Raw genomic sequence first — 17,337 nt, 5'->3', positions numbered from 1 at the left:
CAAGTGCTTCTAACATGGTTGCCTATTTATACTAATATTGTTTTCATATAACGGGTCACATTTGTAAAATAAAATATTTACACGGTGATTTTTTTAATAAAATGCATAGAAAATGAATTATATTGTGCATCTCGAAAACCCGGACTGATGGAACATTTTGCTTGTTATTTTTTTAAATCAAAAGGTCGAAATTAGTAAGAATTTGTTAGTTTTATATCTGGGACAAAACGACTGTTGACCAGCGTATTTGCAAATGTATATTTAATACACACATTTAGATAGTAAATTAAAAAAGAACCGCTAATATAGTTTTTACTTTTATTGCAAAATATTTATTCATTAATAAAGAACTGTGACACATGAGGACGTATAATACAAGTTTGTAAATCACAAAAAAACACTGTATTAAATGTATTGAAGCACCCTCAAATAAATTTGTCTGCGCACGTCTATGAATACATTAGAACACTTAAATTCTCTGAGCTTACTTCATAAGAGGGAGATCTGTGGCACCGATTTCATTCTTACCTATAAAAAAAAACTGCAGTCATTTCCGTTTTTGGCTCAAAAAACAAGGTCATTCTATTAATTCTCTCAAATTTAGAACTATAACAAGGAAGACAGCGATATCTTCAGTCTACAGCTACTACTAAAAGTCGCACCGTGTTGCACAGAGCCAGCGTCTCTCTCTTGGCATGCTGCGTATGAACTATAATGTTCCAGCACATTTAGATTAGTCGATAAAGCAGGAAGTTTCCAGATAGAGTTCGAGTTCTGTTACAAGAAGGTAAACATATCCCAAGCTAAATGTTTATTTTCCTTGTTGATTAGAGGTCTTCGTGGCTCTGTGGCCAGCATGTAAGCTTTACAATCAAGCTGTCCGATGGTCGATTCCGGGCGTCAGTAATGGAACAAACAAATGTTCCGTCCACAGGACTCGACTTTTAGACGATCAACTCCTTGCAACAGCACGCAACAAAGCACGTAACCACCTACAACTAACCCTTGCTCAACGTGCAATTACAAGCAACTCCACGCAACACATTAAGCAATTGGGCCTTTTATACTTTGTTTGACGAGCTTATTGAGAATTAGAAACTGTTTAAATTATTTTAGAATAGGTATCTGTCATCGGTTTTTTTTAGTTGGTTATTTTATGACGCTTTATCAACTGTTATAATAATAATAATAATAATAATAATAATAATAATAATAATAATAATAATAATAGCTTTATTTAACCTGGCAGAGTTAAGGCCTTAAAGCCTTCTCTTACACTCAACCAGGATTAAAACTTCCTTACACATTTGAACATAAAAGTTGATCAGAATTAAGTAATTACATACTGATTACATAATGAGATCAAAAGAGGTAGTTACATAAAATTTACCTCATAAAATAAAAATAAACATAGTGAAATACATATTAATTTGTTAGAATCAAATGTGAATCACATAAAAACAGAAGCCGATAATTCAATAAAAAATAAAAATGTAAACAGTAAAAATAAAAATAAAAACACATTAGTATACATATTAATATTAGATTACAATTAAGTAGGACTTACATAATTAAATCAGAAGCCGACAATTGAATAAAATGTACACAAAAAAATAGATTAATAATAAAGAAGAACAACACAGTGGGATACATATTGGCGTTAAGTGATAAATAAACACGATTTAGATAATAAAAATAAGAAAAAATAATAATAATAATAGTCCTAAATACAGTGGAACACATTTGCAACACGTTAGGTCTGGCAACTCATCATAAGATACTTTTCTAATTTACATTTAAAGGAAATTAAAGTTCGGCAGCCCTTGACTTCAGGCGGCAGAGAATTCCAGTGACGAGAAGTAGCAACAGTGAAAGATGAAGAATAAAGAGATGATGTGTGCAGTGGTATTTCTAGCGTGCTGTCATATTGTGACCGAGTATTTAAGTTATGATACCGAGAAAGACTGTGGAATCGGACAGATAAGTAAGAGGGAGTAGAGGTGTGCAAAATTCACCTGTGGAGTAACGGTTAGCGCGTCTGACTGCGAAACCAGGTGGCCCGGGTTCGAATCCCGGTCGGGGCAAGTTACCTGGTTGAGGTTTTTTCCGGGGTTTTCCCTCAACCCAATACGAGCAAATGCTGGGTAACTTTCGGTGCTGGACCCCGGACTCATTTCACCGGCATTATCACCTTCATATCATTCAGACGCTAAATAACCTAGATGTTGATACAGCGTCGTAAAATAACCCAATAAAATAAAAAAAATCAACTGTTATTATTATCTAGCGTCGGAGTAAGACGAAAGTGATAATGCTAGCGAGTTGAGTCCAGTGTCCAGAATCGAAAGTTACCCAGCATTTGTTCTTAATTGGATGAGGGGAAACCCCCGGAAAAACCTCAACCAGGTAACTTGTCCCAATCAGGATATGAATTCGGACTCACTCGTTACACGGTTAGGCAGGTTAACCGTTACTCCACAGCGGTGTCAAATCGTTTAATGAAATTATTTTTTTTAGTTGGTATTTGGCGAGATGAGGCCGAGGATTCGCCATGGATTACCTGACATCGCCTTACTGTTGGACAAAACAACACGAGATCAGCTCAAGAGACATGGTCAAATTTCCGAATATTACAGATGAATCTTATACAGGGACATCATTTTATGTTTACTTCAATTTTTATTGTACCTGAGTTTTTGAATGTACTTCACTCCCACCCCTTCCACTAAGGAAGTTCCAACTCCACACCGAACCAAGACCGCAGATAGTAAGCAGTACTGAGTTACTGAGTATAGTACGTTCCAGAAATATGTTCGCGTTTTCCAGTGACGAAAGAGCTTTCAATATTGAATCATATTTTCGCACAGGTACTGTCCGTTTGCCTACGTCGCATCCCGATTTCCCCCACCTGCTTCTGCTCGTCCCTCTGTAATAGCTGGGCTGTCTTAGCTCTTTTCTGAAAACATTAATTTCTCTTAGGAATTGGAAGTTTACGTAATATTATACAGCTGTTTAATTTAACTTAAATAAAAGGGCCTCGTTAAGTAATTAACTGTCACGTGATTTCCTCCCTTTCTACAATCCTGCGGCATAACCACTTGGACGGACAGTAGATAGCATATCTGAGTAATTTTATATTTTCGGGTCGGGCAGAAGTGAAGATTGAATTTACAGTACGTAGAGTAGGTACAGAATTATTTCAACACGAGTTACTAGTACGAAGGACGAAACTGGCAATTGGAATTAGATGCAATAGTCTATAGTGTGATAATATGCACAAAAGAACTGAAGCCTGTATCGAAATGAACGGCCACCATTTTCAAAATTGTGTTTAAATATTCATATTATGATTATTTTTCAATTTAACTTCTTTCTCTATATTGTACGCTAATGTGCTGTAGACAGTATAATATACACTGCATAATGAATACGTTCGCATGGATAACTCAGTTCGTGAGTAAGAACACTTATTCTTAATACAGTACTGTACTTTGATTAAAGAAAAACCTAATGAAAATTATCAAACTCAAAATCACGATATTTCCTAGTTTACGTAAATGGATGAACTACTTTTCTTCCTTCCTATACCTAGTAGAGTGATTTGTGTTTTACGCCAGTATCATCGAACTCCAGTCTTGGAGGGGGGAGCAAGCGGTGTTTCCGGTTCTCTAAAGGTATAGACAGGTTAATATTAAAAATGTTAGTAAAAATAAAATGATGTCCCTGTACATACATTATGAACACGATGCAATCTCTCATTTAAGTTAGAACTTAAGTTTGTTAACAAGGAATCACAGTAATAGAAATGATAGGCTTCAATGGAAATTTCAAGGGTAATTAGCATTTTATGAATTAATTAATCTCTAGTGTTGTTGATACAGCGTCATTAGATAACATATTAAAAACGAGTATGAAACCTGGGGCCCGTTTCACAATCCTTACAAATTACAAATTAGCAATTTACAAATAACAAGTAAAAGATTACAAATGCTTATAAATTGTGTTTCACAATGCTATCTTGTTAATTTGTAACTTTACAAAATCAGCTAAAGAAATTTACAAATAGCCTACGCATTATTGGTTACACAATATCGCCAGCGACATTTTACAAAAATCGCTAAGGAGCAGAGCTAAAGTCGCTGTATTTTTGCCACTATCGATACATATGTTTATATTTGTACTAAAATAGATTATTCTAAGCTTTCTGATTCATATTCCACCAACAGAAAATGTAAAGTATTGTTTAAAAAAATTAAAAGTATTTAGATTTTTACATATTGGCAACAATGGAGTTTCATATGATGTGATTGATCGAGTATACCAATACGTCTATTACTTAAATGACCAAAGTAAGCGCCAAATTCAGTCATATAAGTAAATAACAGATTTGGTCCGCGTACAAATATGCAATTGATAAAATAATTAAGTCTACCACAAAATCAGGTTCATTTTTTTGTGTTGATCTATCAGTATTTATTAATGTTGCATCCATAACCTCACAAACAGTGATCCCAGCAGCAGCATAAAAATTACGTGCTGCAGTAAATAACATTTTGGTGATAAAAAAACCTGCCTCGAATTTAACTCTTTTTAACAACATCAACTACCCTGTGGGCACTTTTGCACACGTATCTTAGAAATTCCGTGCTTATCTGCTAACGCTCGGAACTGACAGCTAGTACATTAAACCAATGCAAAACAATACAGTTCTCGCTTTGAGGTTAGGGCACCTCTTTTCCATGTTGGATGTGATGTCCCATATCTTGAAGGAGAGATTCCAGCGAAACGGGACTCGAAACGACTTCAGAATACCGCGTAAGTAGTGTCGTTATTGTATTATTGAATTAATTTATTTTTGGTGCAGGAAACATCTTTTTTAAGTGCGATTATTTATTAAATACAGTCTTCGAATATAAATACTTATGCGGTATTCTGAAGTATAGCGCGGGACTCATTCCAAACCTTTCATTAAATTCAGACAATGATACGAACGTATTATTAATTCTTGGCCGGAAAATTTTACATATACGTCTTTGTTTGATTAGGTCTAAATTCAATATCTTCGCCTGAGTCGTTAGAATCTATACTAATAATAAATCTGTAGCCAAAATTTTTCTGGTAATTTTCGATTTTCCAAAAATAATTGGTGTTAACATGTATAATTAACCATCCTGAAACCGAAAATCGTTTTTTTGAAATTTTTGTTTGTATGTCAGTCTGTCTGGATGTTTGTTACCTTTTCATGCGATAATGGCTGAACGGATTTCGATGAAAATTGGGATATAAATTAAGTTCGTTGTAACTTAGATTTTAGGCTATATGGCATTCAAAATATATTATTTAAAAGGGGAGTTATAAGGGGGTCTGAATTAAATAAATCGAAATATCTCGCTTATTTTTGATTTTTGTGAAATATGTTACATAACAAAAGTTTCTTTAAAAATGATTTCTGATAAGTTTTATTCTCTGAAAAATTTTGGTAGGACTGATATTTAATGAGATAAATGAGTTTTAAAATTAAAATAACTGCCATCTAAGGCGGTGTATTGAAATAAAATACAAATGACTTCGTCTATAAGGGGCCTTGGACACAACAATCGAAAGCTATGAAACATAGCCTACAGACAATGTTTCTGTGTTTGTATGAAGTAATATCGGAAGCTAAATTAACCGATTTGTATAATTAATTATTATTTCATCGTTGGAGAGTGTAGTTTCTCTGGATGGACATAATGCTATAATGTTATTACAGTAACTTGTGAGTGAATTGAGGACAGGTAAGATTAAAATAACTTCTTATGCACAGAAAACTTGATAGGTTATTCTGTATATTCATTTCCTGTATTTCTTAAAATAATGTTTATGGACATATTATTCATTTTTATCTCAGAGAATTAACGAACAACGAGATTGTATTGATTTAGTCTGCAGTAATAGTACGTTAGTTTAGCAATCCATTATTGTATAATTCAAATTTTAACTATGCTCAATTGAATCGTGTTAAAATACATAAAATATATACGCAATAAATGCAATGCAAAAAAATTGAGTAATGAGCCAAGCAGATTATGTTGCGCTGTTGTAAAAGCTGTTCCTCCTGAGATTCAAGAGCTCCCACAACAAATTAAAAACTTTCTAATTCGAGTACATCCGTTATCAACACACTTTTTACATAATATAATATAATACGGTATAATATAATATAATATAATATAATATAATATAATATAATATAATATAATATAATATAATATAAACATAATAATAAATCTGTAGCCAAAATTTTTCTGTTAATTTTCGCTTTTCCAAAAATAATTGGTAATAACAATTAAGAAACATGTTAAAGGAATTGTCATTGTACCAAATGAGTGGTCTCTGGATCAAAATGATCGCATTTTAATATTTTAAATACAATTTAAATTAAGTAACATATTAAACGATTTATCCTTCTATCAAACACGAATGTTCCCTGGATCAAATGTCCTATTTTAATTATGTAATTACTTTATATTTATTTCTAACGGGTGCAGCGGAGCGCACGGGTACGGCTAGTTACTTAATAAAATCAGAACTGCTCTACTTTAATTCTTAATATTACTCAGTTACTCAAAAATTAATTTAATGAATATATCTTTATTGTATTTATTCAGAATTTGTTGCAATATCAAACTTTACATATCTCAGAGCTATTGTAGAAAAATGTGCTAACTTTACAAGTAAAGTTTACACGTTTATAAAATTACCCTTCATTGTGAAACAGAATGCTTGTAAAGTGAGCAAAATTTAATTTGTAAAGATTTGATTTCCTTTGTAAAGTTCAACATTACAAACAAAGATTGTGAAACAACTTTACAATTTACAAGCAAAGTTTACAATTTACAAAGCTTGTAAACATTGTGAAACAGGCCCCTGGATGCACAGCGAAACTTATCGTAGGCAACTGGTGCCGGCGACAATGTGCCTAGATGGAGATTAGCGTAATATTTTACTATGATGTATATAGCGTTAGGGGTTCATCCTCCCCTTTAGGAAAATAATAATTTACGACAGCAGCAGCTGAAGATGCATCATCCTCACGTGGCTCACAACGACGATTGGAAATTTGCCCGTCACTCGTGCCACCGCATACAACGAACGAATGTAATTTTAAAACAACTAGGAGTTATATATGAGGAAAAGATGAAGTTCTTTTGCTTAAACTTAAAGTAAGATTTTTTGTTCACTTTCTTTTCAAAGTTAATTTGAATTCATTCTAAAAGAATCAGAACTTCCACATTTCTAAACAGAAACGAAGGTTTCTGACGTGAATAGGCCCTAAGTCTGTAAGTTCGGTCCTGTACTACACTCCTCGCCAAATCTCTTGCATATGACCTTGAACGGCTTCACAGCTCCCATGAATCACAGGAGTGCAGCGTTGCCTATCTCTATCAAAGGGGACGTTGGCGGTCTGGCATTTATTTAATTCTGAAAGTCAGTAGCTTGCCAGATATAAAGAGAATGCATTTATAAGTACGGCCGAAAAAAAAAGTAATTTTAGGTCAAACCGTTCCTTCTGTACAATAATTACAAGAACATGGGTTATAGCGCAGTCTTTGATCTTAACGCATTCCGAAAGAATAGCGCTATTGTTTAGAACGCCTGCATCACTCAAGATACGTAGAATATTTCTATTACAACTTGTCGTTCAGTAAAGCAAGTGGTAGTGATGAAAAGAGAGACAAAAGGTTATGTTTTACACATCCCACGCACATTTGATATTTAGAGTTAACGAGTTTTTTTAACATTCCAGCATTCTTCCTCTTTTAACAGACAAAAGGCTGAGTCTTGAGTCCTTCGACGAAGCGAAAACGGCCATTTAACTCGCCGTAACTCGGAAACCAGTAAAGATTTTGAGCAGCGGTAACTTTTAAAAGTAATTTCCATTATTTTTCAACATTTCTCTCACTTCACTTTGACCCCCATCTAAAGTGAAAAACAAAAAAGTTTGCTGCTTACTAACTTTTGAAGCTGTAAATGTCTATTCTGAACAGATAACTTCGAAGTAACTATTTTTTCCCCTCTATTTCCAAAAAAAAAAAAAAAAAAAAAAAAGAGATTTTGATTTCGATTTTTGTGCTTTCCTCAGACATTTACCTATCAATCACAACAATTACAGCGCAACTGATTGGCTATCTTAGGAGCTACAACGTGATAAATATTTAACGCAGCGAGAAACTGATTTCTCCCTCCCTCTGGCTCCGGTATCGCCGTCTTTCTCTCTCTCTCACACGAGACGTCACTCTCTCGTACAAGCCATCTATATTACAACGCCGCAGCTATCACAGATTAGTGTTGCCAACTGGACGGAAATTCCGTAGCAGACGGGAAAAGAATGGCTTTGACGGGTAACGGATTTTGTCGCGGAAATTACGATTTACATCGCCTTTTGACTTTTTTTTAGCTTCTGTCGTTTTTAATTGTTTAACTTTTTAGGGATTTTACTTTTTCTTTAAACAGCCCTGCCCGTGCCGTACCATGCTAAGGACTCTCCTGTTTCAAATATCGTCGCAACCAAGTCAGAGGTTGAAGAATTATTATTTTATTCAAGATTGGTAAGCAAGTTATGTTAAAATTTGCTTTTTATTTATATATAGATATATTGAGTGGGTTTTATTTACTTCTTTTTTTATTTTGACGGATTCTGAAGGATTTCCAGGTGTTAGATCAATCATGTCAATTGATGCCTATAGGAGCAAGAGCGCGCTTTAGAGCTCAGGAGAGCCTGAGCGCTTTACAGCGGAAAGGAAAGAGACAAGAAAGAGGTAGTATATGCCGCTTGGTCGAGCTATATTCAGGGATGACCAGCATTGATTCAATAGATAAAGGGAAGAGAACTTATTAAAACTGTATCCATGTTAATTTTTAGATTTGTCTGAGAAGTATGAGTGTATTATAAGATTGTAAGTTTTAATTTTAATGCTCATTTTTCACAAGTTTGATTTTTTTATTCAAAAGAAATATTTTCTCAACTTTTCTTCATAGAAAAGTGAAATTTTCAGATATAGGCCTATTTATTTAGTAGCCGTACAGAATGTTTTCGTAAATCTAACAAACCGTAAATACGTACTACTGAAGATAGTGTACTGAAATTTTTGAAAATACTCGCATGGAAATTGTTTGTAAGGAAATGAATTAATAAAGCAACTATTGTTACAACATAAGCAAAAGATACATGCCTATGTGTTGTATAGCTTCAGCACATTTCAAGAAAAAATTTAATATTCTGATGATAGGAAGTTGCTCGCCAATATCACCTTAAAAGCATAATGCGATGAGAGCTTTGTTATGGAATATTAGTTACACTTAAAACATAAACAGGCACCTAGGTAACTTTGTTTTGTACTGTAATATTGTTTTGATTAGTTTATTGATTACTTTTATAAGGCTAAAGGTACCACCAATACCAATTGCAACTTATCATGTCATACTCAATCTCTTTTTTTTTTTTTTTTTGGGCTATCACTTTCTTTATGAATGATGTGTTTCATCCATTTAGTACAGTACAGTTGTACTACTATGAAATTTATGTGAATATTCCTTCTTAACTCTCTATTATGTTATTAACATTTAAAACACAAGTGCAATATTAAGAAATCAGTGTTAGTACTTTTGTTTTACAGACAATATAGATAATATCAAACAGAAAGAAGCCATATAAAAATAACGACATAAAATTTCACGTTCCGTTTGAAGTTTGTGCACCACTGTTTTCTTAATCCAACAGACTGCTTATTCATATACACAACCCTTCCTCTTTCCGTATTTAGTGCTTGATGTCCGCGCACGACGTCAAGGTCAGAAAAATGCGCTTGCTTTGACATCACTGTGTTAGACTGACGGGGATACAATTTATGTGTTGGCACCACTGTCTCAGATTGGTTCTCCTCATATGCAACAGATTTCCCGCGGAGAATAGGATGCCATCCCAGAAAGTCGACAGACACATTTTCAGGCCAGTTTCGTCTCGCCTATAATTTCTAAACTATACGACGTATTCCAGCGAAAGTAAATGCTGATCAACAGACGAAGGGTTAACAAGGAACTGAGTAGGAGCAGGCGACGTCATTTAGGTATGTGGGAGGGGGAAGTTTGATTCAGAATTACATCAGACGTATACTTTATTATTATAGATACTACGGAGCACGAACGATGTAAAGTAAATGTCTATTTCAGGCACTTAAAACAAACACTTCAGGACCTGAAAATCGTCAGTTCACTTGTAAACTTGAAATGCTGTAAACGTCTTTTGTTTACAATGAAATTATGCCCATTCTGTGAGACTATTGATAATGGACTCGCCCGCCACTCTTTCTCTCTATATGAACCACGTATCCCACAGCAACGCGGACAAGGTAGAATAACAAAGTGGTCGTGTCAGCCAGGTCGTTTATCCCCTGCTGAGGACGCGGCTTGTTTCCCAACAGAATGAGACGCATTGGTGTGTACTATTTCGAGCTCATGTGTATGCAACATAACAAGCGTGCTTCAAAAAACTTTTTGGAATACGTCTACAGTAGTGTCGTCAACTGCTAAGAATTATCTGTAGTAATGTCACGAGAGGTCTGAGAGTTATTTGGGAAATCTCAGACCTCGAGTGGCATTTATTAGGACTATTTCGTGAATAAAATAAAAATGTAAATAATATATCCCTAAAATTCGATCACAAAATGTTAATAATTGTTTATTAACGAATACTTAACCTATTCAGACATTGTGAAGTTGAAATACTCGTAGATGAATATCGATTACTGCAATAAAGAAATTCGATGTCATTATTCAGTAATGCCAATTGCGAAATACAGGTTTAACAATGTTAATTACATGTACTGCACTTTTCTCTTATTATTATAACATAAATACATTATTTTTCATTATCTGCTGAAATCATAATTTAATTTAACAGTAACAGTGGGGACAGCTATATACCAATGCTTATGTATTCACAGCGAGACATGTTGCTACACAGTGAAGCCATCTCTGTATAGATAGGCCTAATTAAAACACGAATTTTATTACGCCATACGAAAGGCAGTTTGATCAAAAGACCTTGTTATTACTATGCAAGGTCATTGGGTTTGATATGCGATTATAGGTTATGTTACCTGTGGAAGCAGGACCAATCTCAGCTGTGTCTTATTTCGACCGTTACAATCAGTGCTACACGAAAGCATTTTTTATAGCTAGACAAACGCATTCTCGCTGTGGTGTGTAACGGAACTAAAGCTGCATCTACACAGTTCAATATTCCAATCGCGTATGCGTGCAATCTGGGAAGAATATTGAAAGAATCAAGTTTAAAAGGTACGTTCAATTAAGATGCATGAAGATTTTGTGTCTAAATGGTGCGCCGTTTTGAACGTCGTCTTCACTGCGTCAATATATTAATTAATATTAAATATCAATCTTGCATTCATTGCTTTAAAGTTGAAATAAAAGTTTAGCCGTGTAGTTGCATCTTAATATATTCATGATCATCAATTTACGGGGAAACATTTGGCGACAACGACTAAACAAAAGAACGACCATGCGATAAATTGATAGCGATAAATCTAGCTGCAAAAATTATCGCAAAGTCTGACTGTGATTGGTTGGAATTCAAAATTTCATTACACTTCATTGGTCTAAAATGGAATGACGTCATATAAACGAAATAGTCAAGGTATATTCCACTAAGAATAAAGCAAAACAGTGGGCCATTCCATATCAACTGGTCTTGTACCTAAGTTTTTTTTTCATAAAAAGCCTATTTCTGTATAATAAAATACGCAACATAATCCAGGGGACATGGACATATAACATTAAAAAAAATCTACATATTACCACAAACAGCATAATTAAACTTTGTTAATTTACTGATAATTTCAGTCGTGGTTTTTTCCTATTGGGTATAGTGGGTGTTCATGGATCTGGTCAAAGAAGGGAGATGTATCCATGGAGAAAACTTCTGTCGTAGTTAAAAAAAAAAGTGAAACATCCAAGAGTTATAAATAAGCGTGCACAGTTCGTTTTTTTTTTCTCTCTCTCAAACTGCTTAATTTTCAAAGTAAAATCAAACAGTAAAAGTTTGTGATTGCCACTGTTTCCTTTTATATCCTTACAGTCTTACTAATAAACAGTGTATAGTTTTTATACTAGACTTATGCAGAGTTGAGACAGAAAACTTTACTAATAAACCATGCAGAAGCGATGGATGTATAAACAGGCTGTAACTATACAATGGGAATTGCTTTGCAGTAGTTATATACACGAAACCCCTTGTTTAAGGTTGTATATAAAGAAAAAATGGCCGCCCCTCTAACAGCTGTTTGTGTCGACTGTCATTTTATGATGATGGTTGCCTAGTAACCAAAAAAGAACACACCAAAGAGCACAGAATAATTAGAATAATATTACCACAGTCTAATCTATTAGACTGTGATATTACTGTAGCTTGTACTCTTTGACCAAAATATAGTATAGTAATCGATTAGAGCCAGTTGTACTATCGATACTAACAAGCCACACTAGAGCGCTCTACCGGATGCAATAGAGAACCTCAGATATTCTATTATCTTTCGTAACGAAGTAATGACGAAACTATGACGTAGCTGTGTAACAGTTATACTGTTATACACGACGTATGTAGTGATTATTAGTAAGGAATTTACACACGACTTATAAATGAGCTACTCATTGTATAAGTATAAGACAGTTAAACGTCTGTATATAGAGTTTTTATTAGTAAGACCGTTAATATATACTTGTTTTTTTTTTAAAGATGGGACATGACAGGAGCGTTGCGATCGGAAAAACAACTGAATGACACATAGCGTGGTAGGCCTGTTGCTATGGTAACAACGGTTGAGTTGCCAAACTAAAGACTGGTCCACAATAAACTGGGAACGGAAACGACAACGAGAACGAAAACGGAAATATTGTTAAAATAAATGTATTTAAATGTAAGCATTCACAATTAACTATTGTGAATGATCACATTTAAATACATTTATTTTAACATTATTTCCATTCTCGTTCTCGTTGTCGTTTCCGTTCCCGGTTTATTGTGAACCAGTCTTTACAGTTCCCACGTGGGGAGTGCTTAATAGCTCTCTTGGCGACATTTATTGTGCACACAATGTTAGCATTGGTACGTTTCGTCTTTGTTTCACTGTCGATTTTAGTATTGTTTTCTTACCTTCACGTCAATTGTCAATGAATGTTTTAACGTCAGCCATCTTAACGTCAATTGCTAGATATAGCTTCCATCAGCTGGCAGCGTGGTAGTCCATATTGGCACTGTAGTTCCAAGCTCGGCCACTTAACTGTCATGTCCCATCTTAAAAAAACAGGTAGTTGTATTTTCAGATATTTGAAGAAAATAATAATAAAATAATTGAAATTATTCATATTTTAACTATTTTTTCACAACCGTAACATGTTATAAATATTGCACGTCCTTGCAAGGGAATTTAGGACTGAAAGTGTTTATGTGAGCTCCAAGCCTGTTGACCATTGGTCTCACTCCGATTTTCACCGTTGCATTTGAAAGAACGTAAGGGAATTTTTGAAGAGGAGGAGCAAAAAATTGACGTAATCTAATAGCTTCCACATGAGTGAGAAGAAATCACTTCATCAATATCTCACGGCACATTGAATTAATAATAAAGTGGCACGAACCGAGTGGAAAACTACTTACAGTTCTATTTCCACGGTACGAGTGACGTCAGAATAAACTTTTCATATCAAAACATTACAATCTTTCTCTTTTATACAGGGACATCATTTTATTTTTCTAACATTTCTAATATTAACCTGGCTATACCTTTGGCTTAAAGGTTGTGAACCGGAAACACCCCTTCCACTGGAGTTCAATGATACTGGCGTAAGATACAAACAAATCACTTTACTAGGTATAGGAGGGATGAAAATTAGTTCATCCATTTACGTAAAGTAGGAAATATCGCAATTTTGAGTTTGATAATTTTCATTAGGTTTTTCTTTAATCAAAACACAGTAAAATATTGACAATAAGTGTTTTTACTCTCGAACTGAGCTTTCCATGCGAACGTATTCATTATGCAGCGCATATTATACTGTCTACAGCACATTAGCGTACAATATAGAGAATGAAGTTAAATTGAAAAATAATCGTAATATGGATATTTAAACACATTTTGAAAATGGTGGCCGTTCATTTCTATACAGGTTTCAATTCTTTTTTGCATATTATGGCACTATATACAGTACTATTGTACCTAATTCCAATTACCAGTTTCGTCTTTCGTACTACTAACTCATGTTGAAATAATTCTGTACCTACTCTATAAAAGAGTACCTTACGTACAGTATATTCAATGTTCACTTCTGTCCGATCCGAAAAGATAAAATTATTCAGACATGCTATTTATTATCCGTTCAAGTGGTTTTGTCTAGAGTCGTAGAAAGGAGGGAAATCACGTGACAGTTAATTACTTAACGAGGGATTTTTATTTAAGTTATTTTAAACAGTTGTATAATATTACGTAGACGTCCAATTCCTAACAGAAATTAATGTTTTCAGAAAAGAGCTAAGACAGCCCAGCCACAAAGGGACGGGCAGAAGTGGGTGGGGGAAACCGGGATGCGACATAGGCAAACGGACGACAGTACCTGTGCGAGAATATGATTCAATATTGAAAGCGAACATATTTCTGGAACGTACTATACTCACTAACTCAGTACTGTTTGTGTTTACTAAGACCGTAAGGCGACTTTGACTGTATACGCTTGTTTCTGTGTGGAGATCGGTTGCAAGTTCACTAGTAGAGGGGGTGGGAGTGAAGTACATTAAAAAACTCAGGTACAATAAAAATTGAAGTAAAAATAAAATGATATCCCTGTACTTCTAACATACACGTTTCACTTTAAAATGTTCTTCATAAAATAAACTGAGAGGGTAATGGTACTATTGCGACAATGTAAACTGTAACAAAGAGGCTTTATCCCTCTTCCCACTAACAGCCATAGGCGGAGTTATGGGGGGGCATGGGGGGCACTGCCCCCCAAACTTGTCTGAACTCTTTGTTTGTTCTATTAACGTTAGAAAATATTGAATTCAAAAGATTTTTGTTGCTTTTTTATGACTAAGTTTCTGTCTTTAAATTGATTTTCAGATCATGTGTCTAGACTATAATATTTATTTTAAATTTCTGAATGTATAAAAATTTCTATATCTCATTGAGGAATGGAAGCAATGTAATGTTTCTTTTGTAACAGCCTGTACAAGTCTGCAGGTGTTCAGGCCGCCACTTGGAGAAATATGAATAACATACTGCAGAACAATGCAGAAAAAAGAAAAGTGAACCCGGTATAATGTCTAGACTTAAATACGAGAGATTAAGTAAAATAATTAGAGTTTATATTTCATATGATATCTTCAGGAAGGTAAGCTTCAGGTAAAAAAAGTTTCTGTTAGCGCTGATCCGTAGTGCTATTGATGTATATATGTGTTTGTGTATGACAGAGGAAAATAGGGAGATTGTTTTAAGTTATGCCCTATTATAATTTGTAGTGGACCTACAGTTCTAGCCCTATACAACTTGGTCCAAAAAATGTGGATACGGATGTAACACTGTAAGAAATACAGTAGCGTGCAAATTAATCCGAACATGACATATTTTTACATTTTCTGTCATTGTTGGCCTCACAGCTGCTCATACCGCTTTAATTGACATCTGTTATACGTGTAATTCCATTGTTGAAGGTCTGTCATTATTTTTTTTATAATATGTGACATTTTGCCTGTCGTTTTGTACTTACAAGCATTTCAGTTGTGTTGAAGACTTAATACTGCAATCCTGTGTACATTCTGTCGTCTTCACAAATGGATACAACTCCACGAAAACGGTCTAAAATTATAACATTAGCAGAACATTCTTCTATGACACAGAGGCAAATTGCTGCAGAATGTCACATCGGTTTGGCTACTGTTAATTCGATCATAAAACGATACAGGGAGACTGGATCCATCACACCCCAGAAAAAAGGAAACTGTGGCCGGAAAAGGAAGACTTCACCTGCAGATGATCGTTTAATTGTCAGGAAAAGTAAATTAAATCCTAGACTAACTGCTGTCGACTTAACCCGCGAGTTAATGGCTACCACTGGGGCGAATATTCACGTCACAACAGTGCGGCGTAGGCTTTTGGAAGCTGGACGAAGGGCTCGTAAGCCTATTAAGAAGCAACTGCTAACCCCTGTTATGTGCAAAAAACGCTTAATGTGGGCAAAATTACATCAAAACTGGGCAGTGAATGACTGGAAGAATGTACTTTTTTCCGATGAGTCTCATTTCGAGGTCCACGGCCACCGTGTTTCTTACGTACGGCAGCTCATCTCCAACAAGCACCCAAATACCCCCCTAAAGTAATGTTTTGGGGTTGTTTTACACATAAAGGGCCTGGAGCATTAATACCTATCAAGGGAATGATGAATTCTGACAAATATATTCACTTATTGGAAACCAGAACCGTACCCCAGCTGCAAATATCATTTCCGGATGGCAGAGGCACCATGCCATATGTCTCGAAAAACTACAGAATTCTTCAACAAGAAGAATATTCAGGTACTCCCCTGGCCAGGCAACTCACCTGACGTCAACCCCATTGAGAACTTGTGGTCAATTTGCAAAAGAAGAATGCAAAAAAATGGATTGTTCTACAAAGGGGAAGATGATTTCTGCCCTCATTGGTGTATAGTTTCGCGATGAAGAAATGAAGAATATTTGTGGGAAATTAGTGGAATCCATCTCAAATCGTCTCAGAGCTGTTATTAGGAACAAGGGAGGCCACATAGATTACTGAGGTATGTCTTAGATCCTTTTTTTTTTATCCCGTTTGAGTGTTTTTGCATAAGTAATTACGTTGTTCGGATTAACTTGCACGCTACTGTATGTCCCCCGAAAATACCTTTATTAAATTATCATTTTCCGATATACTGTAGCACGGTCAAGCTATAATGGAGGGAGAAGGTAAATAATGTCTCCCATAACCTTACTATATCGGGATTCAATGGTTTTGCTTTGCCCCCCCCCCCCCCAAGGAAACTGTTCTCTTTCCGCCTATGCTATCAGCGTCTATATTTATATAACGTAATAATTATATTAATGGTTGATACGAATCATAGGCATAGAGAACTGCAGACAATGCCGAAGTTCCTTTTAAGACACTTGTTTTCTACACGCTTGCAACCTGCCTCATTCTCCACAGGTTCTCACTGCAGTAGGAGACACGGAGGCAACAGAATTTCTATTTATAGAGTGGTTTGGTTGGAATTCCGCCA

At 35.0% G+C, this 17,337-nt stretch overlaps 1 protein-coding gene across 2 annotated transcripts in view; it reads right to left on the bottom strand.

Annotated features, from left to right (window-relative positions):
* LOC138713236 (probable tubulin polyglutamylase TTLL9) overlaps positions 1–17,337 on the bottom strand; it is a 616,516-nt gene that overhangs the window by 405,469 nt on the left and 193,710 nt on the right. The window lies entirely within an intron of this gene.

The sequence above is a fragment of the Periplaneta americana genome, chromosome 14, assembly GCF_040183065.1.
Source record: "Periplaneta americana isolate PAMFEO1 chromosome 14, P.americana_PAMFEO1_priV1, whole genome shotgun sequence".
NCBI lineage: Eukaryota > Metazoa > Arthropoda > Insecta > Blattodea > Blattidae > Periplaneta > Periplaneta americana.
This window is presented reverse-complemented; position numbering and strand designations above follow the sequence as displayed.